The sequence below is a fragment of the Lissotriton vulgaris genome, chromosome 5, assembly GCF_964263255.1.
Source record: "Lissotriton vulgaris chromosome 5, aLisVul1.2, whole genome shotgun sequence".
Lineage (NCBI taxonomy): Eukaryota > Metazoa > Chordata > Amphibia > Caudata > Salamandridae > Lissotriton > Lissotriton vulgaris.
The window spans coordinates 1846210556-1846237496 of record NC_141693.1 but is presented as its reverse complement, the minus strand read 5'-3'; the positions used below and the strand labels follow the sequence as shown (position 1 = coordinate 1846237496).

The 26941-nt window shown below is 50.6% G+C and overlaps 1 protein-coding gene and 1 long non-coding RNA gene across 6 annotated transcripts in view; both read right to left on the bottom strand.

Moving 5' to 3' along the window:
- The window catches only part of LOC147717508 (uncharacterized), an 80536-nt gene extending 61561 nt beyond the window's left edge, over positions 1-18975 (bottom strand). The window contains exon 1 of the long non-coding RNA XR_015296077.1: positions 18962-18975. This is a non-coding gene — a long non-coding RNA (uncharacterized LOC147717508). The remainder of the gene's footprint in view (positions 1-18961) is intronic.
- Positions 1-26941, bottom strand: part of MLLT6 (MLLT6, PHD finger containing) — a 733108-nt gene that overhangs the window by 358468 nt on the left and 347699 nt on the right. The window lies entirely within an intron of this gene.

Genomic DNA, 26941 nt, shown 5'->3' with positions numbered 1-26941 from the left:
TTTGGGACTTCTCGGAACTCCGTACAACCAAATGCACCATGAGAGAAATTCTTGGTATTGTCAAGGGGATGAGAATAAAAGGTTGTAAAGTCCAGACTGCTACCCTAATACTTTCCCTAATTTATGTCTTACTTATGGATAGTAACAAACAAGGGGTGGCTGCATAAAACATCAGCAATCCAAGCTTTTAGAGCTGACGTAGGTGCTTTGTGGAGACAAGCGCTTCACCTATTGTGTGTATGTGTTGTACTGCAGAGCCAGGCTGCTTCAGTGTACATTCCATTCTTAAAACACTTTTTAAATGCAAGGAAATACAGGTAGAGAACAAGTGGACTGAGACGGCCGATGGACACACCAGGTGTTGTTGAGAAATAAACTGTAAATGTACATAGGGCTGATAGTTCCCTAGCTTTCAGGCTGTCAGCAGCACCTGGTGCTGCATGTTGGCGCTATGTGTAAAGCACTTGAACCCAAGTGAGGCTCACACATGTGCTAACAAACAAACAGTGGGGATGGTGCTTCTGAGGGGGAAGAGTACATGGGTTTAAAAATAGCAGGTGCAGGAAGGGTCATCTGTAAGTACCCGTTAGAAGACAGAGATAGAAACGAGCCAGCTATTTCAGCGTGACTTTTTTTATGTGTTGTGTGCTGAGGATGCAGGTCAGTGGCAATTGTCCCTGCTGCCCCAGTGATGCGCGGGGACGATTGCGAGGTCCAGCCCTTCCCCCTAACCCCGGCTCTGTGCAGGGGGCCCTGGCCTGACACAGCTACTGACTGGGTCCAAAGCGTGGGCCTCTCCATGTTGTGACCTGCAGGTGCACCTGAGTGTTTGATTTTGCGCGCGCCTCTGACCACCTGTAGTGTTACAGGTGTTCTCAACTGTTTTTACTTTTAAAAGAGAAAACAAAGGAAAGTAGGTTGTTTTTTACCAACTCTACAAACTTTGCATCTTTGCTGCTTGACAAGTAATTGCTCAGATTTACAGTGAATGGATGCTGTGGCTTCTTACAGAGAAAAATCTAAATGAAGTACACCAGCCATCCTAACTGCCATATTGTTGTGAAACAAATTTTTTGTGAATTTCCAAAATGAGGAACACGCTTTTCCTTGAGAAAGCGAAGACATTTAAGTGCCGATTTCGCGGAAAGTTTTGTAAAAATCGCGCATTTTTACAACAGTGCCGATTTCGCTGCACTTTTGTAAAAATCGTGGAATTTTATCAAAAGTGCCGATTTCGCGGCAAATCACGAAATCCTGGCGGGTCTGATCAAGGAGGGAGTCTGTCGAAGAGCCAGGTTTTGAGGTTTCTTGCGAAGATGGGGAGCGATGTTTATCTGTCTGAGGTGGACCGGAAGGTCGTTCCAGGCTCTGGCCGCGCAGAAGGAGAAGGAGCGGCCTCCCGATCTGGTCTTTCTGGTGCGGGGGACCACGGCGTAGGAGAGCTGGGCTGATCGTAGTGTCCTTTGGGGTGCGTGGAATTTGAGTCGGCTGTTCAGGTATGTTGGTCCGGTGTCGTGGAGGGCTTTGTGAGCATGGGTTAGCATCTTGAAGGTGAGTCTAGCTTCGATAGGGAGCCAGTGGAGCGAGCGCAGGTGTTGGGAGATATGGCATTGTCTTGGCAGGTTGAGGACCAGTCTTGTGGCAGCGTTTTGGATATTCTGTAGCTTGCGGTGAGGTTTTTGTTTATTCTGGCATAGACTGCGTTGCCATAGTCGAGCCTGCTGGTGACCAGGGCGTGAGTGACGGTCTTTCTGTGTTCGAGGGGGATCCATTTGAAGGTCTTCCGTAGGAGGCAGAGGGTGTTGAAGCAGGATGACGAGACAGAGTTGATCTGGCGGTCCATTTTGAGCTCTGAGTCCAGGATGATTTCCAGATGAGTGCCTGGTCCGTTGGGGTGGGCGGGCTTCCGAGGGCGGGGGGCCACCAGGTCTCGTTCCAGGCATCTGGGCCGATGAGGAGTACTTCTGTTTTGTTGGTGTGGTTTTTCACACCTCTTTCTTTGTCCGGCTGCAGAGGCAACAGAGCCAGCAGGTCCAGAACGCCCCCTGCCAGTGCCCACTGCAGAGCATGATCTTCTGAGGTTTTTTCACAGCTCTTCCTTTGTCTACCTGCAGTGACTGTAGAGCCAACAAGCATCGAGCTCCTCCTGCCAGTACTCACTGCAGTGCATGATCTGCTGAGGTCTACTCACAGCTCTTCCTTTGTCCGGTTGCAGTGGCAACGGAGCCAGCAAGACCAGAGCTCCTCCTCCTAGTACCCACTGCAGTACATGATCTGCTGAGGTCTACTCACAGCTCTTCTTTTGTCCACCTGCAGTGGCAATAGAGCCAGCAGGCCCAGATCATTTCCTGCCAGTACCCAGGGCAGTGCATGATCTGCTAAGGTCTACTTACAGGTCTTCCTTTGTCTAGCTGCAGTGGCAGCAGCAGAATCAGCAGGCCCAGAGCTCCCACTGCAGTGCATGATCTGCTGCAGTCTACTCACAGCTCTTCCTTTGTCCATCTGCAGTGAAAGCGGAGCCAGAAGGCCCAGAGCTCCTCGTACCAGTACCATTTACAGTGCATGCTCTTCCAGCCCTGCTAAGATGTACTCACAGCTCTTATTTTGTACGGCTGCAGTGGCTAGAGAGCCAGCAGGCCTAGAGCTCCTCCTGCCAGTGCCCACTGCAGTGCATGATCTGCTGAGGTCTACTTACAGCTCCTCCTTTGTCCGGCAGCAGTGGCAACTGAGCCTGCAAGTCCAGAGCTCCTCCTGCCAGTACCAACTGCAGTGCATGATCTGCTAAAGTCTACTCACAGCTCTCCCTTTGTCCCCCTGTAGTGGCAGTGGAGCCAGCAGGCCCAGAGCTCCTCCTGACAGTCTCCACTGCAGTGCATGCTCTTCCGGCCCTGCTAAGATCTACTAACAGCTCTTCCTTTTTCCGGCTGCCGTGGCAGCAGCAGAATAAGCAGGCCCAGAGCTCCTTCTGCCAGTACGCACTGCAGTGCATGATCTGCTGTGGTCTAGGGGGGGCGTGGCCAAGAGCGCTATGTAAGAGGACGTGCCCGGGTAGAGCTCCGAGCGAGGCTCCCCTTCCACGGGCGATTTCTCCTTCAATTCCGGAGCATTCGGGCCCAAACTCGGACCGAGTGCACCCGGGGACCTGCACTGCCATCCCTGAAAGTTTCAGGAGGATCGGAGCACCGGACCCCCCGACCGTCGGCTGCTGCTGCACCTGCCCGCCCAGGGCTCACTTCCGGTCGGCGGCCCCATCTACCCAAGACCGGGGATCCGGCCCAACGAGGTAGGCCGCAACACGTGTGCACTCCCCGGCGCGATCCGGAGGGGAAGGAGACCGCACCACAACGCCGGCCGCCCACCAGCGCTCCAGCCGTGCAGGAGCCCCAGATTCAGCTGCAAGGCATCCAACCCTGGCCCACGGCAGGCGGTGAAATCGGCCCGCCCTGCCGACCGACCCTGGAGGCATCCTGCCAGGCCCTGCGAGCACCGGAGAGGGGGACCACTCGGACACCTGGGGGTCCATTTGATCAGCGTTGCCCCTGGCTCCCGGCAGACCACAGCGAAAACTGACCCGCTCTGCCCCCCTGGACCCTCACACTCGCCAGCCGCCTTGTCACTGGCCCAGCGAGGGGGACGAGACAGTACCACAGCGCCAGGTACCCCCGGTGAACCCACGGCGCGGGGATCCCAGAGACTACAAGCAGGCACACCACACTGACCCGCGGCGCCCTGCACTGCTGACCCGCCCTGCCTGCCGGTGCTGGGGACTTCCCGCCAAAACTAGCGGGAGCCGGAGGACTATCGCACTCCACTACTTGGTGACCCGCACTATCGACGTCGCCCCTGGGCCTGAATGATCGGCGACGGTAGCTGGGCGGCCCCACCTCCTAGACACCGGAACCCACCCGCTGTACAGATACAGCCGCTGGTCAACGTCGGACCCATCCAGTGCTGAAGAGCCCGGCCCACGCGACACACGGACCGCGACCACGTCGAGACAGCCCATCTAACAATCGGCCTTACACCAGGGGACCTGCCCAGGCCCACGCGGGTGAGAACCCAGAACAGCTCCGCATTCTCCACCTCAGCTAATCCGGCACCGAGCTCCACGGTGCCCCACGCAACGTCAGGTGGCATCCAGGATCCCGCACACCGCCCGGCACGGGCTGAGCGGACGGCCTGACCAGGAGAGGCTAGTACGCACGGGCCCCAACAGCGTTCACCGTGAAAGCTTGCCTGACCGGCTGCCTACCCGTGACGACCACCCACATGTCAGGGGGGACCAGAGCGAAGACCGGCACCGGTGGGACACTGAGCAAAGGAAAGATGGTGAAGAACACAGAGGCTGACCAAACCGCCTCCAAACTGGACACTATGCTGGCGGCCATGGAACGCCTGGAGGAATCCATGCAGCTCACCCGTACGTCACTGGAGAACAGGATCGATAAAGTGGCTGTGGACTTAACACTCCTTCGAGCGGACCACAAGAAACTGTCTGACCGCACCACGGCCTTGGAGCAAACGATGGCGGAGACCACACCCAAACTGATGCAGACAGATAAGCACGTCCGTGACCTACTCAACCGGGTGGAATTCCTCGAGGATAGAGCGGAGGATGCTGAAGGTCGGGCCAGAAGAAACAATGTACGCATAGTGGGCCTGCCGGAACGATGGGAACGGAGGGAGACTGCGGAACATATGGAGATCTGGCTCAGAGAGCTCCTACCAGAAGGCACCCTGTCACCGCATTTTGTGGTGGAAAGAGCGCACAGAGTACCGTCCCGTCCACCCCCGGAGGGCTCCAGCCCGAGGCCAATGCTCATGCGGGTGCTGAACTACCGTGACCGGGACGCCATTCTCCGCGAAACGCGGAAACTGTCGGACATACAGGTGGACAACGCCAAGGTGATGTTCTTCCCTGATTACACCATTCAGGTCCAGCGCCGGCGTCAATCGTTCCTCGAGGTGAAACAACGGCTCAGGCGCCTGGCTCTCAAGTACTCCTTGCTGTTCCCAGCACGTCTCAGAGTGGTGGCGCAGGACAAAACCCACTTCTTCGATACTCCAGAGGCGGCGGCGGCCTGGCTGGATTCAGGAGTGGATGCGAACTACGTACCTGCGCCGAAAGAGCAGCGCCGAAATCGAGGTACCCGCAGGCGGAGACAACGACACGTCTCGAGGCCCGGGTCGCCGACCACAGACGCAGAAATCGGACCCACCCCAGAGCAAATACTGATTGAACATCGAGAGGCCATCCGGAGAACGGCTGAGATCAGTGGTTCACAATCGCCCATCCTGATCTCCAACGCAAGCCCAAGATCACGCGGGAGCGAGGACGACGATTTCATGTACGGACTGCCAGATGACTCAAACACTGAGGGCTTGCCGGATGTCACACCCCAAACATCGGATCTGATAGCATAAACGACCCTCCTCAACCTAGCCCAGGCCTGGGCGTTGCGATTGGCATCCTGGGTCAGTTTGGTCACTTTTAAGGCTGCCCTGTCCGGGAGTCCACAACAGCACTTCTGAGACCCACGGCAGCTACATACAGCCCCATCTCCGTGATCTGAGCTCCACTCCTGATCCCCCCACCTACCGGCCCGGCACGGCCCGCCGTGACACCGAGAGAGGGGCTGGAGCGGTCCCATTGACACGTCACTGGGAGCAAGCATCTGGTGGGGTGGACGGACCCCTAGAGGTGAGTGGCCCCCCCTGTGGAAGTAGCAGATGGGATCCCCCCCCCCCAGGGGTGGACTATCCGAGACCAGCGACATTGGGAACCATGACTTGTCTGCGGACACTGCCACTGACATTTGGTGCCCCTAGACATACTGCCCGTGGAGGAGAGCTGCCACAGCTCTCTTGGCGACTTGAACTCACTTGCTTTACTCACGTGCTGAACTTCGTCATCCCCCCATTGAACTCACTGATTGATTAAGCTCGATAGAGCGTTTGGGCGGCGACTCGTTCTGTCGTTGCCCTTTTGATATTATGTTTCTGTTAAAGTTCTTCCTTTTGAGACTAGTGTGGACATTACAATGCTACAACGTGCATCCCTGGGACTGTGGGAGTGGGCAAGGGGTAACAATAGCCACTGTCCGCGGCCGCTGTGTGTGTGTGGGTGGGGTGGGCTGGGGGTTGGGGGGGGGGGCTGGGTGCTTGAGCGCGATGCATACTGTGATGGCTACGGTTAAATTTTGTACCTGGAATGTCAGGGGCATGCACACACCCTCACGTAGATACCAGGTGTATTCATACCTTAGGCGACATCAGGTCCAGATTGCACTACTGCAGGAGACACACCTAGTCGCCGCTGAGGTGGCCGCACTTCGCCGTAGGTGGAGGGGGCAGATATATGCCACGACCTTTTCAGCGTTCGCGCGGGGGACCCTGATCTGGGTCAGACCTGGGGTTCCATTCGCACTAACACACAGCAATATCGACACCGAGGGACGCTACGTCTTCATACAGGGTAGACTAGACGGACAGCAAATTGTCATAGCCTCCATATACGCACCCAATGTGGAACAGGGGAAATTCTTCACGCGCTTGTCGGCAGTAATTGCGCCCTGGCCAGACGTACCCTTGATGGTGGGCGGGGATTACAACTGCGTACTAGATGTTTCCCTTGACCGCTCGTCCCCCCCAGCGGCGATCGCCCCAGCGCAAGCGACTTCCAGGGCCCTAACCGATTGGGCGACGCAATGGAACCTGCACGACGCCTGGCGAGTCAGGAATCCCACCGCCCGGTGTATTCCTATTACTCGGGAGCCCATTCTCTGCATGTTAGGTTGGACCGATACATGCTGTCCCACGACCTGATTTCCTCCGTGACTGACGCTGACTATCTGGGACGGACGCACTCGGACCATAACCCGCACACACTGGTCTATGGATGGCGGCGCCCACGTCCGCCCGTACCCACATGGCGCTTACAGCCGGACCTCCTACTCGACCCGCCATTCCGGGAGGAGATGTCCAGGAGAATCATTCAATATTTTGAAGACAACACCGACTCGACCTCCTCCCCGAGACTTGAGTGGGACGCCTTCAAGGCGGTCACCCGGGGAGGCTGCCTCAGTGTTCAGGCGGGCCTACGAGGCCAGGTGGAGAGGGACCTGATAAGGGTGGAGGAGGCGCTACTGGATAAAGAACGGGAGGCGACGGGAGGCGATGATTCCCAGCTGATCTCGACCAGGGCAGATCACGCTGCGTTGATGGAGCGCCTGAAGAACATTAACTTCGCTGCCCACTCCGCGCGCACTCACAACGCGGGGGACAAACCTGGCAGACTGCTATCGTGGCTGATACGGCAGGACACGCAGTCTGCGCCGGTCCTGTCGATCCGTACGCCCCAAGGCGTTGAGGTCTACACCCAGACACAGATCCACGAGGCGTTCACGTCACATTACAAGTCCCTGTATAACACACGGCTGCAGGCCACCGTGGCGGAGATCGTGGACTATCTGACGACCTTACAGCTCCCAACAGCTACTGCTGCCCACCAGGCGGAGCTGGGTGCTGCAATTACCGGTGAGGAACTACGGGACGTGATTTTCTCCCTTTCCAATAGCAAAGCGCCGGGCCCTGACGGGCTCCCGGCAGAGTTCTACAAAGCCTACTCACTGGTGCTAATACCAGAACTGCTGAGAATGTATAAGGCGGCATTGGAAGATGCTGAGCTCCCAGCGTCCCTAAACGAAGCTAACGTGGTCTCTCTGCTGAAACCAGGTAGGGAGGCGACCGAACTTGGCTCATACAGACCATTGGCACTCCTCAACACCGATTATAAAATATTAGCCGCGACGCTCGCCCGGAGACTTGCACCGCTGGTCCCCACGCTGGTGCACGCTGATCAAAATGGCTTTGTGCCCACCCGGAGCACGTCCTACAACCTACGCCGGTTTTTTAAGATCCAACGGTATGCAACCCCTACCTGGCCGCGTTCAGGGTGCATCGTGCTCGATCTGGAAAAAGCGTTCGACTCGGTGGAATGGCCGTATCTCCTCCGAGTCCTTGAGAAATACGAACTAGGCGAAGCCTATATCCAGATGGTGGGGCTCCTCTATCAGGCGCCCGAAGTGCGTGTCCGGACTGGGCGGTTGTTTTCCGACAGGATCCGCATTGGGCGGGGTACCAGACAGGGCTGCCCCCTCTCCCCTATGATATTCGCCCTGGCGATGGAGCCATTGGCGGAACTGCTCCGCACCTCCGGCGCCACATGGGGCATCCCACTAGCGGACGGCATACACTCGGTGTCTCTATATGCCGATGATCTACTACTGTATGTCAGAGATCTCACATGCATACCTGAGGCAATCGCGGACATCTTCCGTACATTCGGAGATATGTCGGGGCTCCGCGTTAACTGGGCCAAATCGGGAACCTACGCATTCAGTAGCGAGATGCCGCAATGTGAGGTGCGCATGATGGGGGAGACGCTCCGATGGCACCCGACGGTATTCAGGTACCTAGGGATCTTGATATATCGAGACCCCGTGGATCTCCTGGAGGGTAACCTGGTAAGGGCTATATCCTCACTCACGGCCCAGGTCACGTTCTGGAACTCCCTCCCGCTGAATGTGCCGGCCAGAGTGGCACTGACCAAAATGATAATGCTCCCCCGGCTCCTCTATTATTATGCTAACCTGCCAGTGTATGTGCCAGCGCGCATATTCAGAGGGCTGGAAACTCTCACCAGGCGCCTTATTTGGAACAAAGGGAGACCACGGGTAGCGTTAAAGACTCTATATGCGGCCACGGACGCTGGAGGCTTAGCCGTCCCCAACCAGGAGCTATATTACTTAGCAGCCCAGCTACAATGGGTCACTTACTGGCTGAGCGGCAAGAACCTGATAGACACGGCCACGGCTGATACCACTCTGTCCCCCGTGCAGGTGCTCACACTCTTCCACCCCCTAACGCAGGGGCGACGCCCCACACAAGTCCATGTGGCGATCGCGAAGCGGTGCTTTGCGTGGGCCCTCAGACTTACCAAAGGTACAGTGCCCTACGCTCCGAACCTGCCACTACTGGGAACTCCCTTGGGCACTAGCATACTTTCCTCGACTGCGCTACGCAGCTGGACGGCGGCAGACCTGGATGACCTGAGCGGCCTCTATAGCGACGGAGTGCTGCTGCCCTTCGAGACCCTGACCGCAGACACCGAGCTGCCAGTGGGTCAATTCCTGGCACACGCCGGACTCCTACATGAACTGACGAAGGCATGGGGTGACATGAGCCAAGAACCGCCCACTCATCTTCTCATCCAGTACCTGCACGTGATGGGCAATGGGTCTCATATAGTGCACTGGCTGGCACAGGCACTACACACCCATACCCAATTCTCCTCCCAAAGGCTGAGGGGGAAGTGGACGACCGACCGAGGCTCCGACTGGACGGACAAACAATGGACCGCAATATTAGCGGGCCCTAGAAATGTTCCCCGAAACGCGCGATTTAAAACCATCCAATATTATATCATTCATCGAGCATATTTGTCTCCTGACAAACTGAATCGCTACTTCGGACTCACTTCGTCGGCATGTCCCAGATGCGGCCTCCTAGACTCAGACTTCCTGCACGCACTCTGGAACTGTGCCCACCTCGCCTCGTACTGGTCAGCGGTCACTGACACGCTGACGGCGGCCTCGGGCGAAACTCTCCCCAAGACGTGGGAAGTATGCCTACTGGGGCTCTACAGGAGAACCAAGCAGACCAAGCTGCGGGCACGCTTTTGGGATTTAGGCCTCATAACGGCTAAACGCCTCATTACGAAACGGTGGAAAAACGCCAACCCACCGCGCCCTGCAGACTGGCGTCGCTCTTTTGGCAACTGGGCCAGTGCGGAGAGTGTGTCACTACACAGAGAGGAGACCACTGGCCTACGGAAATACCCGATCGCCCAAGACTGGGACGCTACCCTGATCGCGTACCACAGGGCATGCGCCCGGGCCGGTATAGAATGCCAACCTGACGCGGAATAGAAGGGGCCCTGTTGCTTGCTGTCCATATAGGTCACGGAATTTGCCCCCCCCCACTGCCACGTCCCCCCCCCCCTCACTCCCCCCCCCGCCGCCGGCCCCGACTACCGGGCTTTTGCACACCGAGCGATGTCCCCTGCCGCCCCCCCCCCCGCTGCCTCCTCCCCCCCCGCCTCCACCCCCGCGGCCGCAGCGACACCACATCCTCGATCACCCCCGCCCCTGCGCAGCCCGTACAGGGTGCACCACACATGGCTAGGATTCAAGACACACTACCATACGCACATGCACTAGTCCAGCAGTTGTTGAAATGTTTCTCCCTCCCCCTCCTCTTTTAATTCCCAGTTATACCTTTTGGTTGACACAGAGACTGTTGATTTTGTACACGCGCTAATGCTCGACACCCCCCTCCCTGTTTCCGTATCATACAATGGCAACTGGGTGTTTTCATGTACAGGCAGCGGAAGCCCAGCGATCCATGTGACAACGGGGGATATGATCCTGCTCCAGCTCGCTACTGTACTGAACAGGGAACATAACTCAATGCAATGACTGTCGGATTTCTTACAGCACCCTGGTCCTAGCGCAGTGCCATGAGCCGCAGGCACCGCGGCACGAGACATTTCCTAGCACCGCTGCTTGTGAACTAATGCATTACTACTGGCTACTGTTTATTTTCACTCGTATTTAATTGCCATGTCATTCTGTACTGACAGCCGAGTACCGCTTGTAGTAGTGGTTTATTGTTATGACACTGTGTGACTGCTGTTTAACTCATCTGTGAAACTAAATAAAGTTTGGGACCATTGGTCTTCAAAAAAAAAAAATGATCTGCTGTGGTCTACTCACAGCGTTCCCTTTGTCCACCTGCAGTGACCGTGGAGCCAGCAGGCCCAGAGCTCCTACTGCCAGTACCCACTGCATACATGATCCGCTGAGCTCTACTCACAGCTTTCCCTTTGCCCACCTGCAGTGACAGTGGAGCCAGCAGGTCCAGAACGGCCCCTGCCAGTACCCACTGCAGTGCATGATCTGCTGAGGTCTACTCACTCACAGCTTTCCCTTTGTCCACCTGCAGTGACAGTGGAGCCAGCAGGCCCAGAGCTCCTCCTACCAGTACCATTTACAGTGCATGCTCTTCCAGCCCTGCTAAGATGTACTCACAGCTCTTATTTTGTCCGGCTGCAGTGGCTAGAGAGCCAGCAGGCCTAGAGCTCCTCCTGCCAGTGCCCACTGCAGTACATGATCTGCTGAGGTCTACTTACAGCTCCTCCTTTGTCCGGCTGCAGAGGCAACTGAGCCTGCAAGTCCAGAGCTCCTCCTGCCAGTACCAACTGCAGTGCATAATCTGCTAAAGTCTACTCACAGCTCTCCCTTTGTCCCCCTGTAGTGGAAGCGGAGCCAGCAGGCTCAGAGCTCCTCTTCACAGTCTCCACTGCAGTGCATGCTCTTCCGGCCCTGGTAAGATCTACTAACAGCTCTTCCTTTTTCCGGCTGCCGTGGCAGCAGCAGAATAAGCAGGCCCAGAGCTCCTTCTGCCAGTACGCACTGCAGTGCATGATCTGCTGTGGTCTACTCACAGCATTCCCTTTGTCCACCTGCAGTGACAGCGGAGCCAGCATGCCAGAGCTCCTACTGCCAGTACCCACTGCAGTGCATGATCTGCTGAGCTCTACTCACATCGCTTTCTTTGTTCAGCTGCAGAGACAACAGAACCAGCAGGTCCACAGCGCTCCCTGCCAGTACCCACTGCAGTGCATGATCTGCTGAGGTCTTTTCACAGTTCTTCCTTTGTCTACCTGTAATGACAGCGGAGCCAGCAAGCCCAGAACTCCTCCTGCCAGTACCCACTGCAGTGCATGATCTGCTGAGGTCTTTTCACAGCTCTTCCTTTGTCTACCTGCAGTGACAGCGGAGCCAGCAAGCCCAGAACTCCTCCTGCCAGTAGTCACTGCAGTGCATGATCTGCTGAGGTTTACTCACAGCTCTTTCTTTGTCTGGCTGCAGTGGCACTGGAACCAGCAGACCCAGAGCTCCTCATGCTAGTACCCATTGCAGTGCATGATCTGCTGAGGTCTACTCACAGCTTTCCCTGTGTCCACCTGAAGTGGCAACAGAGCCAACAGGACCAGATATCCTCCTGTCAATACCCACTGCAGTGCATGCTCTTCCAGCCCTGCAAAGATCTACTCAAAGCTCTTACTTTATCTGGCGACAGTAGCGCAAGCAGCAGAATCAGCAGGTCTAGAGCTCCTGCTGCAGTACCCACCACAGTGCGTATTCTGCTAGCTGTTCAAGTTTTCTCTCCACCGAGTGTACTGGCAGAAGAGACAGCAGGCCCAGAGCTCTTCCTGGCAGTACCCACTGCAGTGCATGCCCAACCTGCATTGCCAAGAGCTTTGTCAGGGCACAAGTCCTAAAAAAAAAGTGGGGGGACTAACCAAGTTAAGCAGTATGGAAGTGACATGGCACGCAACATCACATTGTGTGATATTGCACGTGGCATCACAGGAAGTGGCATCACAACCCATGACCTCACAGAAAGTAACATCACAAGAAGTGACATCAGATCTTACGCCCTCACACATAGGTTTAGTTTAGCAGGTCTATCATGAGTACATTTGAGCGCATTACAATATTTAACAAATGAGATTTTGCATCAGGGTTGTGCCAAAAAAGTGATCCAACGCGGATGCAAACTCTGGGCCTAAACATATACGTTTATTTTCCAAAACCCTGCCAAAGAAATTGACAAGGAGAAACGTGGCAATAAATCTGCAAAGACTACATTTTAAAATATCTTATGGGGTTAAGCCACCTGCTGCTAAGATCTTTGAGTGCCAACTAAATCTCGGGATAATAATAATGGAAAGATAACTCAGGAGAGATCTGTTTTGTCTAGTCACAGTTTTGAATCTAAGTAGCACAGAGGGTGAATATGTCTCCTGCAGAGCACATCATAGAACATGCAGATGACAGTGAGCTATGAAGGACATGTAACTCCTACACCTTGTAACCCTCATTGTCTTCTGATTCACACACATATTGTCAATGTATAGTGTGTACATGTGATATACAGTGCTCTGACACCCTGCCTTGGAATGAGTAGGTCTATAAAAGAAATTATACAAAATAGTGGTATTTAAATTGATATATGTGTAAATTCTGAGACAGACCAATACATGCCATTCTTCTCTTAAGTACCTGTGAAGTGATAAGTTATGAGCCTTTGTTTCTCCTCCCCTGCATTTAGGTGTGAGCCCCTCAATTGTTCCCAGACAGGAAATTCCAACAAAAGAAGGCCTGATGGCCCCTTAACGTCGGCCTCTGTTATAGGTCCTGCTGGAATCTGATAAGCCCACTCCCTGCCGGCACATTGCTCCTCGGAACAAAAGCAGACAACGTGCAGGCGCTGCTGAATGTGTCTGAAAATTACACTGGGACAAGTTTATCATATTTCGGTAGGTGCCAAGGTAGAGGACATCCATCCTGTGAAAAGAGTAGGTAGACAGCGTCCACCCTGTGGACACGCCATCTACTCGGGTGTACCCTCGACTTGTGCCCAGGGATTCTCAAAGCTCTGTGTCCAGTTCCAATTCAATGTACATTATTGCAATGAATAGTGTGGCAAGTGCTGCTAAAGCAAACATGCAAAAATACACTCATAGTTACATTGGCTCCAGTAGCAATTGTTTCCGGTATTTTGAAGTTCATGTAGGTTCATTGCTTTTTTGGGTAAAATTTATATAGCTATCGTGTTGCCGTCTCCACTGTTGCTGGTCTGTCCCCTACAAGAATGCACAGACGTATCTCACGTTCTACCTATAACAAGCATTTGCAATGCAATAGGTCTCGCATTTACGCAAGTTTAAGCTATTGGCATTGTAAATGACAATGCGTTTTATTTAGGTTTCAAAAACCAAAACAAATAAAAGGCATTGTCATTTACAATGCCAATCGCTCAAACTCGGGTGAATGCGAGACCTGTTGCATTGAAAATCCTTTTTTTTATTTATATTCTGTAAGCGTGCCAGGCTTTTGGTAAGAAGATATATAGGGAAATTGTCTGGTTGGGGCTGGTGGGATATAAATTAAACTAATTAAGGGAATGTCAAACATAATTAATAAAACGGGTTTAAGTTGCAAAAACTCTGTCAGCTTAATGCATGGAGGCGCAGCTTTCCCTCCTATTGTTTTAAGTTGTGTCCGCCCGTAATTCTCCTCTCTCCTGGTCTTCATTTAGCGCCTTTCAGTTAGGGATCTGAAAAGGGAGCTCAGGAAGAGGGACGCACTCCAACCATCTCCTCTTGGTTTGGTCCCACAGAGAGGGAAGCGAATAAATTTGCCTGTTGATCTGCCGCCTGGGAAAAAATATTAATTGCCAGCTCGCCATCTTTTTGAAGTACAGTTGGACATTTACATAGGCACTGGAGCCAAGGCTCGCCACTGGCTGCCTAATAGACCATGTGATAACATTTAAAAAAGAGAGTGCAGTACCCACTTAAGGGACACCAGGCTTATTATTAAAGTTAAAAAAATGCAACCGAGGGCATTGTCCCTTAAGCAGGTGCCGCGCTCCATATTATAGTAAAAAAAAGAAATGCAACTGAGCGCGGTGTCCCTGAAGCGGGTTCCGCGCTCCGTAATAAAGTTAGCAAAACAAAAAAAACTGAGCGCGGTGCCGCTAAAGCTGGTGCCACACTCAGCATGCAGATACAAAAAAAAAAGCAGCCGCCATTGTCACCAGTGTCAGAAATTAAAAAATAGTGCTCACCCACTTATATGGTAGACCGGGTTACAAGCCAAGTAAAAGGTCCAGTCGTTGTGGGTGGTAACTAAAGGAGGCAAGGCGGTACCAAGGAGGGACTGACAAGTCTTTCCACGAATCAGAAGCCAGCATTTAAGAAATACAATGACACAAGCCAATGACAAATATGGGTGGAGAGTGCGCAAGGCTTCCACAGCATACTCTACAACAGCATGCCTCGCAGAGCATGCTCGCTGCCGCAAGGCTTGACCTAAAAACAAATGCCCCTCTCAATTGCGATCCTTTCTTGATGTTGCATAGTGTCAAATTATGTGTACTTAATATCTGTTCTTTTCATTTATCTCTCTCCCTCCTCCCTTCCAAAGCTGTCCCGGGATCGTGGGATGTTGCATTCAATATGCTCATGAGTTAACCCAAATCAAATATTTATCAACATGATAACTACACACCCAAGGGAGCACGTTTGCCCACCGACCTCTTGGTATTTCGCATGTTTGCGATGTTCATTGGCTACCTGTTTTATTGGCCATGTTACCTACCCGTTTTCCCCCTTCACAAGACTGCAATGGCGTGCGGACCAATCACTATTCCTTACGAACTGCGGGCGGGCGGGGGGGGGGACGGGGTGGACACCCTGGGGAGACCGTCAATACAAAGCAATGTCCGTGATCACTATATGCACATGGAACGTGAGAGGGATGCACACGCCGTCTAGACGGTATCAAATATTCTCATACCTCAAACGCCATAATGTACATGTTGCTCTCTTACAAGAGACGCATCTCTGTGCGAAGGAAGTCGCCACCCTACGCCGCAGATGGCGTGGCCACCTATACGCCACGCACCACTCTTCTTACGCTAAGGGGGCGCTGGTATGGATACGACCGGGCACCCCGTGGATAATGCAGGACGCCCTGGTGGACCCCGGGGGGAGGCATGCAGCAGTCAGGGGCAGGATAGATGGGAACCCGATAGTGCTAGCCTCGATATATGCACCCAACACAGGGATACAGGACTTCTTAACACACCTGTCCAACACCCTGGCGCCGTGGCACGGCACACAATGGATACTGGGCGGGGACTATAACTGCACGCTAGACCCTTCTCTGGACCGTTCCCGTCCCCCGCGCCCTAACTCCCCAGCTCTTCACGCAGCGCGAGCCCTCCTAGATTGGTCCGCGCAATGGGACCTGCTAGATGCATGGCGCAGCCACAACCCAGACACCAGGGCCTACTCCTTCCACTCAGGGGCGCATAATCTGCATGTACGCCTAGACAGATACATGGTGTCCAGAGACTTACTACCGGCGATACGAGACACGCAATACATGGGCCGCACGCACTCGGACCACAACCCTCATTTCATGACACTCGCCTGGGAGCAGCCGCGACCACCAATCCCCACCTGGCGACTGCAACCAGACCTCCTGCTTGACGGCACATTCAGATCCTCGATAGGGGCGCAAACAGCACAACACTTCGAGGAGAACAATAACACTGCCTCCACACCCCAGATAGAGTGGGACGCGTTCAAAGTGGTCTTGAGGGGGCTATGCCTAGGAACCCAGGCACACACCCGCCGACAGCTGGAAGCAGACCTGAAAAAGATAGAGAGGGATTTATTGCGCAAGGAACAAGAGGCGACGGGAGGGGATGATACAGAACTGCTCGAGGCTAGGGCAGAACACGACAGGCTAATAGGCAGGCTAAAACAAGTCAACTACACAGCGCACTCAGCACGCACACACCGCTACGGCGACAAGCCGGGCAAACTCCTAGCCTGGCTGATAAGACGAGAAGACCGCTCCGCCCCGGTAACGGCCATAAGCCCAACCGCGGATACCGTGGTGTACACCCAGGCGGGCATACACGCAGCCTTCGTAGCGCACTACAAGACACTATACCAGTCGCAAATGGCTAATCCGCAGCCGGACATCCAGGCATACCTGGAGGAACTCACACTTCCCGCCCCGACTGATGACCAACGAGATGAGCTCGGAGCCCCGTTGGTAGCGGAGGAATTACGTGAGGCCATATTCGCCCTCTCTAACGGGAAGACCCCAGGTCCGGACGGACTGCCTGCAGAATACTACAAAGCATATCATGACATCCTGATTCCCGAGCTGCTTAGAACATACTCGGCAGCTCTAGACGACTCATCCTTACCAACATCCATGAATGACGCCTTACTGGTATCGCTTCTCAAACCAAATAGGGACGGGATGCTCCTCGGGTCATATAGGCCGTTAGCCCTGCTCAATACGGACTACAAAATCCTGGCATCAGCACTGGCCCGTAGACTAGCGACCCTGGTACCGGCCCTGGTACACAAGGACCAGAATGGGTTTGTCCCAACAAGATGCACCTCCCAGAACATCCGGAGGCTGTTCCGGGTGCAGGAATACGCAGCCCAGACATGGCCAAGATCGGGTTGCCTGGTGTTGGACCTAGAGAAAGCGTTCGACTCTGTCGAATGGCCCTACTTATCGGCAGTGCTACGCAAGTTTGACCTGGGTGATGACTTTCTGGAGTTGGTCGGCCTGCTATATGGGAAACCTGAGGTGAGGGTACGCACTGGCAAGTTGGTCTCGGAGCCCATAAAGGTTAGAAGAGGCACCAGACAAGGCTGCCCACTTTCCCCACTACTATTCTCCTTGGCGATTGAACCACTGGCTGAACGGCTGCGCACCAGCGGAGCACTGTGGGGTATCCCGCTAGCAGATGGCACACATGCAGTGTCGCTATACGCAGACGATTTACTCTTATATATCAAAGACCTTGCGAATGTGCCGCAGGAACTGTCAGACATCTTCCGCACATTCGAACTGATGTCAGGCCTCAAAGTTAACTGGGCCAAGTCAGGGGCATATTCGTTCACCCCCGACGCTCCGGACCCGGCACTTCACATTAATAACGAACGACTGACGTGGTACCAGACCACGTTCAAGTACCTGGGCATCCATGTATACAGGACGCCCCCAGACATCTTAGACGGCAACCTGACACGGGCCATAACATCTGTTCGCACACAGGTCGCCTTCTGGAAAACTCTCCCCATCAACGTACCTAGCAGGGTAACCCTAACGAAAATGATAATACTCCCCAGGCTCCTATACTACTTTGCCAATCTCCCACTCTACATCCCGGTCCGCATATTTAGAGAACTAGAATCTATGCTCAGAGACCTGATCTGGAACACAGGCAGGCCGAGAGTAGCACTGACGAAACTCTACAACCCGGTCACTGAGGGCGGCGCAGCAGTCCCGAACCTAGAGCTCTATTACCTAGCAGCACAAGTGCAATGGGCAGTGGCCTGGATTTCGGGCAGGAATCTCGAGGACACGGCTACGGCCACAGACGTCCTTTCCCAACTGCAGGTACTCACCCTATTTCATCCGCTAACAAGCCCCAGGAAGCACCCGCAGCTACACGTGGCTGTAGCCACGAAATGTTATGACAGATGCTTGCGTCTCACCAGACCCACCATACCGTATGCGCCAGCGCTACCGCTTCTGGGCACCCCCAAAGCCACGTCAGTCGTGACAGAGGCGACACTGACACAGTGGACCCAAGCAGGCATAGAGACCATGGCAGATTTGTACGCAGATGGCGCTTTGCTCTCCTTCGAGGCACTGACTGCTGACACGGGACTACCCGCGGGACAATTCCTGCAACATGCTGCAATACTGCGGACGCTTACACGGAAATGGGGGAGCATCACTGACGAACCGCCCACGCACCAGCTAGTGCAGTGCATGCACATGATGGGCAACGGGACGCACGTGGTACGCTGGCTGACACAGGCGCTACTCTCGCACACCCAACACACATTGCAGCCTCTCCGGGACAAATGGGCGGAGGACAGAGGGAAGGCATGGACGGACAAGGAATGGGCGGCGATACTCTCAGGCCCCCGCAACATTCCCCGCAATGCACGTTTCAAGCAGATCCAATTTTACGTTCTACACCGCGCATATCTATCCCCGGACAAGATAAACTTGTACTTCCCGGGCACGGGAGCCAAATGCCCGAGGTGTGACACGGAGGGAGCAGATCTCCTCCACATGCTGTGGCAATGTCCCCAACTTCGGGCATATTGGCACTCGATACTCACGACACTGAAACGATGCACGGCAGTGTCGATCCCGCTCTCGTGGGAGGCGTGCCTCCTCGGCCTCTTTCATAGGACCAAACTGAACAGAGTGACTTCCCGCTTCTGGGACCTTGGCCTCATCACAGCCAAAAGACTCATTACGAAGCACTGGAAGCGGGCGGCGCCACCAGCGGCGGAGCACTGGCGCGCATCGCTAGATAACTGGGCGAAAGCGGAAAGTATATCATTACATAATGAGGAGACAGCGGGACTGCGTAAATACCCCATAGCGGCGCCTTGGGACGATATGATCCGCTCTTTTCATAATGGACCCCAGGCACAGGGTACTCCTGAGAGACAAACACCCCCAGATGGGGAGCGCAGCGATGACCACCACACCCCAGGTGCCACAGACAGCGGACACAACGCTAGCACACCTGACCCCTAGGCACCTCCCCCTCTGCTCCCCCCTCCCGGCTCAGCTGCCACGCCAGGAATGCCGTCACCCTTCTGCATCGCCAACGTATTTCCCACACATGCAAGATCAGACACGAGACTGCTGCAGCATTGTCCTTAGGTCCTCCCCCCCTCATTTTCATCGCCCCCCCCCCACCGTAGGCCCCACCAGCTGCTGCACCGCACGCCCCACGACTCCAAGTTTGACACCCCCACCCCGTTACGTTTTAATTGAAGTAGCTTGATTGACAGGGTACAACAACTAAGACAGCATGATCACGCACTATTTGAACGCTGAAATTCTCGGCGAACTGTTGCGATATACTCTGCAGACTGCTCCATGATCCATGTATGCATTACCTTGATACTGAATCTTCATATATTGAGACTCTGTATGGAAAATGTTTGTATCCTTCTTTTCTCCTCTGCATTGAATAAAGGACATATTTGAGAAAAAAAAAAAAAAAATGATAACTACACACCCAAGGAACATCAAATAGGCTATAAAATAACAAACCGGAAACTAAAAATGTGAAAAAATATGGAGCATGTAAGTACTAATTCTAGTTTACTAAGAAGTAATATAATAGACCTTGATCTCACAATGTAATCTGATATAATTAATCTAGTTTTTCTACTAATCAATACCTATCTCACCCAAGTTTGTATGTTTAATCAAAATTGTGCTTGATCTATAAAAATAAATTTGATACTTATTTAATGTTTAACAACACCCTCTCAATCTAACAGAAAATATCAATAAAAAATACTGACAATAATATCAACTGATAGTTAAAATTATCATAACCTATCTTAGGTTTAATGTTCTGTGCACTCCAATGCATATCTCACCCACGTTTGTATGTTTAATCAAAATTGTGCTTGATCTATAAAAATACATTTGATACTTATTTAATGTTTAACAACACCCTCTCAATCTAACAGAAAATATCAATAAAAAATACTGACAATAATATCAACTGATAGTTAAAATTATCATAACCTATCTTAGGTTTAATGTTCTGTGCACTCCAATGCATATCATTATCCCCGAAAGTATTGCATTCAATTGACAATCATGATTTGTTTGACGTTGAAAAATGTCTTGAGATACAAAAAAAAGTATGTATTTTGCTGCTATATCACTCTAAAGCCATTTTGTCATTTGGCAGCAGGGCTACATTCATTTTCTTAAAGTAAGTTTTCAGCATGCCAGAAAATGAAACCATTCCACTTTTGCTAATTATGTTTTTACTGGAAATATCAAGAAGAGCTCTTTCATCAATCCAACATTTACCTATTTATTCTCTTGGTGAAGTACTTGGTTTAAAGGATTCATTTGGTACTCTGGGAGTCATGTGAAAGTCTTAATTTAGTGTTTTGAATAGGGTTAGATTAATTGAAGTGGATTAATCAAGGGAATTTATTAGATGTTATTGGGAGATTTTGTAAAACTAACACAATTTTCCTGGATCTACCCACTTTCAGAGCTCAGTGCAGCAGTCCAAGTACTTGTGATTGTTTTACACTACTGAACTTCCAGTAGAACATTGTTTTTTCTTATTTCTACCCTTCTCCATTCATTGTTTTTTACAAGAGCCCACAAATGCAGCTTATTTGTAGGTGGGATTCGAGCCGTGCTAAGTTCATGCACAGTTTTTAAGTCAAAGCCATAAAGAATCTGTAGTCTTTTATTTATGGTAAAATGGCTCAGTGAATAAAAGCTCTTGTTGCTAACATATACTGATTTACAGGCCACAAGTTAACATCGTGGCAAGGCCAAGTCAGCAATTTTCAAGATCAGCGTATGGAGTATCGTTAAACTGGATATTAGTTTTACTGCATTTTGAAGTGCAACATGGAAAATGACATAAAAAGTTATTATTTTTGTTGCTGCACTGTCATTTATAAATTAAATTACAAACATAAATGCATTTTTATTTCCACCAGTCAAAAACTTATATGACTGACCTAATCCAATTCCTGGTTCAGCCACTTGTCCTTAGACACCAACAGTTCAATTGAAAATACTACTGTTTGTTGGCACAGTGACTGTGAAAGTCAGCATTAAGCATATCGAAAAATTTAGTAGGAAGGATTTCTTGGTAAACAATGGGAGTCTCCTGCTGTTTGAAGGATTAGTATTTTAGATTTTGGATGCTACGAGGCTAGCATCATCTTTTTATCAGTCCCAGACACTTAACTAATGTATGTAGCTGTTCTTTATTACACCAGCAGGGAGACTTTGATATTCTTATGCATCACGTGGATAAGAGCATGCATGAATGAAGGAAGTGTGGTTGCTTAACAGTTAACTATGAAAGGAAAATGCTACTTACCAGTATGGCATGTACTTGGCATGTAGAGCTGCAGATTTCTACACTTTGCATTAGATCGCCACCTGGTGTTGGGCTCGGATGATTGTATGTTGTTGTCGTCTTGGAAGAAGTCTTTGTAGTCACGAGATAGGTGACTCCTCTCTTGGACGATAGTGCGCATGGGCATCGGCTCCATCCTTAGATTGTTTTTCCCATCATGGGAAATGATGGAGTTAGTAGAAAGAAAGAAAGGATGTCCATGCGTGTATATCTAATTAATATAAAACTGGAACAGATACAGGTCCTGGGGAGGCGGGAGGGCGTGTAGAAATCTGCAGTTCTACATGCCAAGAACAGATGCATACTGGTAAGTAGCATTTTCCGTTCGAGGCATATGAGCTGCAGATACTACACTTAGCATCGATTGTGCAGCAGTGTCTCCCCTAGCGGTGGTGACCTGTATCCGTTGCAGTAGTTTGAAAGAGAGTTTTGAGGACAGCTTGGCCTACTGCAGCTTGCTGCTTGGCTTGCACATCAACACAATAGTGTTTAGTGAAGGTATGTGTTGTAGACCATGTTGCTGCCTTGCAGATGTCTTCTAGGGGAATGTTCCCTAAGAAAGCCATGGAGGCTCCTAGTTTGCGTGTGGAGTGCGCTCTAGGAGGAACTGTTAATGTGCGTTTGTCCTTGTGATAGCATATTTGTATACATTTAACAATCCACCTTGAAATTCCTGATTTCGAAATGGGGTTGACTTTATGTGGTGGAGAGAAAGCTACAAATAGTTGCTTTCAATGTAATAGAGAAGAGCTCTTTTGACATCTAGTGTGTGTAGATCTCTCTCTGCTATAGAGTCTGGGTTTTGAAAAAACACTGGTAACTCTACAGATTGGTTTAGATGAAAAGGAGTAATTCCTTGAGGAAGGAATTTAGGAGTAGTCCTTAGAACCACTTTGTTACGGTGTAATTGTAAGAATGGTTCTTGTATAGTGAAAGCTTGAATCTCACTTACTCTTTTAGGAGAGGTAATAGCAATGAGGAAAGCTGTTTTCCATGTGAGAAATTGCAGTTCACATTTGTGTAAAGGTTCAAAAGGGGGTCCCATGAGCCTGGTAAGAACAATGTTTAGGTTTCACACTGGAGAGGGTGGTAAATTAGGAGGGATAATTCTTTTTAGTCCTTCCATAAAAGCTTTTATTGCTGGTACTCTAAACAACTACATATGTTGTCTATTTTGTAGATATGCCGCAATGGCTGCAAGATGTAAGCGTATAGATGAGTATGCTCGATTACTTCTCTGTAAATGGAGAAGGTAACAGATAATATTTTGGATGGAAGCATCCAAAGGATCAATTTGATTATTAGTGCAGTAAATGGCAAATCGTTTCCATTTTGCAGCATAGCAAGCTCTAGTAGTAGGTATTCTGACTTCTTTAATGATATTCATACAGTCTGTTGGCAGGTTAAGGTAACCAAACTCTAAGACTTCAGGAGCCAGATTGCTAGATTCAGTTGACTTAGATCTGGATGCCTGATGTCTCCATGGTTTTGCGTTAGCATGGATGGTGTGAGAGACAGTTTTTAGTGTGGAACTAGAGCGAGTTCTAGCAGTGTGGTGAACCACGGTTGGCGTGCCCATGTGGGAGCTACCAGGATAAGTTTGAGAGACTGTTGTCTGAGCTTGCGTCCCACTAGTGGTATTAGTGGGATTGGCGGAAAAGCGTACGTAAATCTGCCTGACCAGTTCATCCATATTGCATTGCCCTTGGACAACGGGTGTGGAAACCTGGCGGCAAAGGTGGGGCATTTTGCGTTTTCGTGTGTGGCAAACAGGTCTATGTCTGGATGACCCCACTTGTGAAAGAATGGTTGAAAACCTTGCAGATGTAGTTCCCATTTGTGAATCTGTTGTGTCTGTCCACTTAACAGATTGTCTATCTGATTGTGAACTCCTGGAAGGTGTTCTGCAAGCAGATATATCTTTTGTGGAATGGCCCTTCTCCAAATGTTTTGTGCGAGGTGGGACAGCTGCAGGGAATGTGTGCCTCCTTGTTTTTGTATGTAGTACATGGCTGTCATGTTGTCTGTCCGGATTAAGACAGGTTTGTTCTGTATGTGCATTTGGAAGGACTTTAGTGCTAGGAAAATTGCCAGCAACTCTAGGTGATTTATGTGAAGCACCTTTTGTTGAGAGGTCCATCTTCCCTGAGTTGTGTGCTGGAGCAGACGTGCTCCCCGTCCTATCAGGGATGCGTCTGTTGTCAGTACTATCTGTGGAACTGGCTCTAGGAACGGCCGCCATTTGGACAAGTTTTTGGTGTTCCACCACTGCAGAGAGCGATGTGTACGGCTGTCCACCAACACCAGGTCTGTTAGTTGTCCTTGTGCCTGATTCCACTGATGTGATATACATTCCTGCAATGGGCGCATTTGCAGTCTTGCATATGGTACCATAAAAATGCAAGATGCCATCATGCCTATTAGTTGCATGAACACTATGGCTGGGAGAGAGTGTTGGTTTTGAAACCTTGCAACTAAGGTTGAATGCTCTGTATCCTGGATGGACTGGGATAAACTAGAGCTGTATTGGTGTTTATGGTAGCCCCTAGGTATTGATGTACATGAGAGGGCTGGAGATGTGACTTGGTGTAGATGATTGTAAACCCCAAGTCGTGTAGTGTTTGAATTGTTTGAGATGTGTGTTGGGCACGCTGATTGAATGACTTGGCTTTTATGAGCCAATCGTTTAAGTATGGGAAGACGTGGATATGTTGTCTTCTGAGATGTGCTGCTACTACTGCTGGGCACTTTGTAAACACTTGTGGTGCAGTTGTGACCCCGAATGGAAGGACTTTGAACTGATAGTGTTGTCCTTCTAGTACAAATCTGAGATACTTCCTGTGAGAAGGATGTATGGGAATGTGGAAGTAGGCATCCTTGAAGTCTAGTGTGGTTAGGAAATCGCCTTGTTGCAACAATGGGAGGACTTGTTGTAAAGTGAGCATGTGAAAATGATCTGATTGTATATACAGATTGGGAGGCATTGGGTCTAGAATTGGTCTTAGTGTTCCTTCCTTTTTGGGTATTGGGAAATAGAGTGAGTAAACCCCTGTTCCTTGATGTTTTAACTGAACTAGCTCTAATGCATCTTTTTGCAGAAATGAGAGAACTTCTTGTTGGAGCAGCGTTAGATGTTCTGTGGACATTAGACGCTGTCTGGGTGGTATATGTGGAGGGGTAGCTGTAAGCTCTAGGCAGTAAACATACTGGATAATTTGTCTTACCCACTTGTCTGTTCTGTTTGAATTCCAGACAGGTAGGAACTGTGTTAATCTCCCCCCTACAGGAGTGGTACGCTGTTGGGGAAGCTGAAGAAGTCACTGTTTAGTGGTGGAAGAGGATCGATTGTTGTTATTACCTCGACCTCTTCCCTATTGTTATTCCCTGTGTAACCTCTAAAATATCCTGTATTGGAGGATGTTCGCGTATTGTTTTTAAAGGAAGTTGAATTGTCTGCTCCAGTTTGTTTGGAGCCTCCTCTATAAAAGGAGCAACGAAAGGAGCCTCTTGGTTGAGTGGACTGCAAAGGTTCCATAGATTTTGCAGTATCAGTGTCTTTTTTCATTTTTTCAAGTGCTACGTCTACCTCTGGACCAAACAATTGTTGTTGGTTGAATGGTTGATTTAAGATGGTTGTTTGCACCTCTTGCTTAAACCCTGAAATGCGTAGCCACGGATGTCTTCTAAGGAGGAGGCTAGTGTTTATTTCTCTAGATGCAGTGTCTGCTACATCAAGAGCGCACTTGATTGAGGCATTTGAAATAAGCTGGGTCTTGTATAAGGTCATTTGCCTGTGCCTTATATTAGTCAGGTAGATGTTGTAAAAGGGTTTCTAATTAGTCATAATGAGCCCTGTCGTATCTTGCGAGGAGGGCTTGTGTGTTAGCTATACGCCATGTATTACTTGCTTGTGCAGCTATCCTTTTTCCTGAAGCATTTAATATTTTAATTCCTTATCAGGGGGTGGTGCTTCAAAGGATGTCTGTGAATTTGCTCTTTTTCTAGCGTTTGAAACGACTAGGGAATCTAAGGGTAGCTGACCTTTAATGTAAGCAGGATCCCCAGGACCGGGCCTGTACTTTTTTTCTATTTTTGGGTTTATGATCCTAGCTGGTACAGGATCTTTAAACACTTCTGGGGCATGCTTATTGAGCTCTTTAATCATGGGTAATATTTTAACAGATTTTTGTGAGTGTTCAAAAGTGTCTAACAAAAAATCTTCCTCTGCCTCATCTGAGTGCATTGTTACATTATGATAGATGGCAGCCCTATTAAGTATATGTCCAAACCCGATATTATCTTCAGGAGGAGATGGTTTGGATGGATATGTATGTGGGTCAGGGATATCTGGTACATCTTGTGAGTTTGGATATTAGCAGTCTGGTACATCAGTAGGGTATGGAAAGGGCTCATCTGGGCCACCCCCATCCCCTATGTTATACTCATCTTCATTCTGAGGAGGTGTCTGTGGAGGTGAAGATTGAGGTGAAGAATTTTGTGGTGAATGAGCAGGTGAACTTTGAGGTGAAATGTTAAAAGGAATAGAAGGTGAAAGAGGAAGTACAGGAGAAGAAGGGTGCATAGGTGATGTGGATATCAAGTTAATGTTGGCAAAAAGTATCATTCAGTGGCTGTGTGCCTTGGTGTGGTACAATACTGAGGTAGACTAAAAAGATGGGCAAATAGCTACCACATTAGGAGACCACCTGGAGAAATTTTACATTCATTCCAGATTGAAAACTCATACATGGATAATATTACTTACCAAATATTACTTACCAAGTAAGCATCTGTTCTTGGCATGTACAGCTGTAGATTCACATGCTTTGCATACTCCTGCCATCTAGTGTTGGGTCCGGATGTTTGCTAATTGTTTTTCTTCTAAGAAGTCTTTCCAGTCACGAGGTAAGGTGACTCCTCCTTTCGGTGATAGTGTGCATGGGCATCGACTCCATTGCTAGATTGTTTTCCCACGGAGGGTGAGAATGGAGTTAGTAAGTGCAGAATAGAGAAGTCCATGCTTATGTATGTAAAGTAAGAAACAACCATAGGTACCCGGGGAGGCGGGTGGGCACATGTGAATCTACAGCTGTAAATGCCAAGAACAGGTGCTTACTGGGTAAGTAATATTATCCGTTCGAGGCATGTGAGCTGTAGATCACATGCTTTGCATAGAATATACAGCATTATACTCCCAAAGCGGTGGCTTTGAAAAAGTGTTTTTAGTACTGCCTGGCCTACATTACCTTGTTGCCTCTCT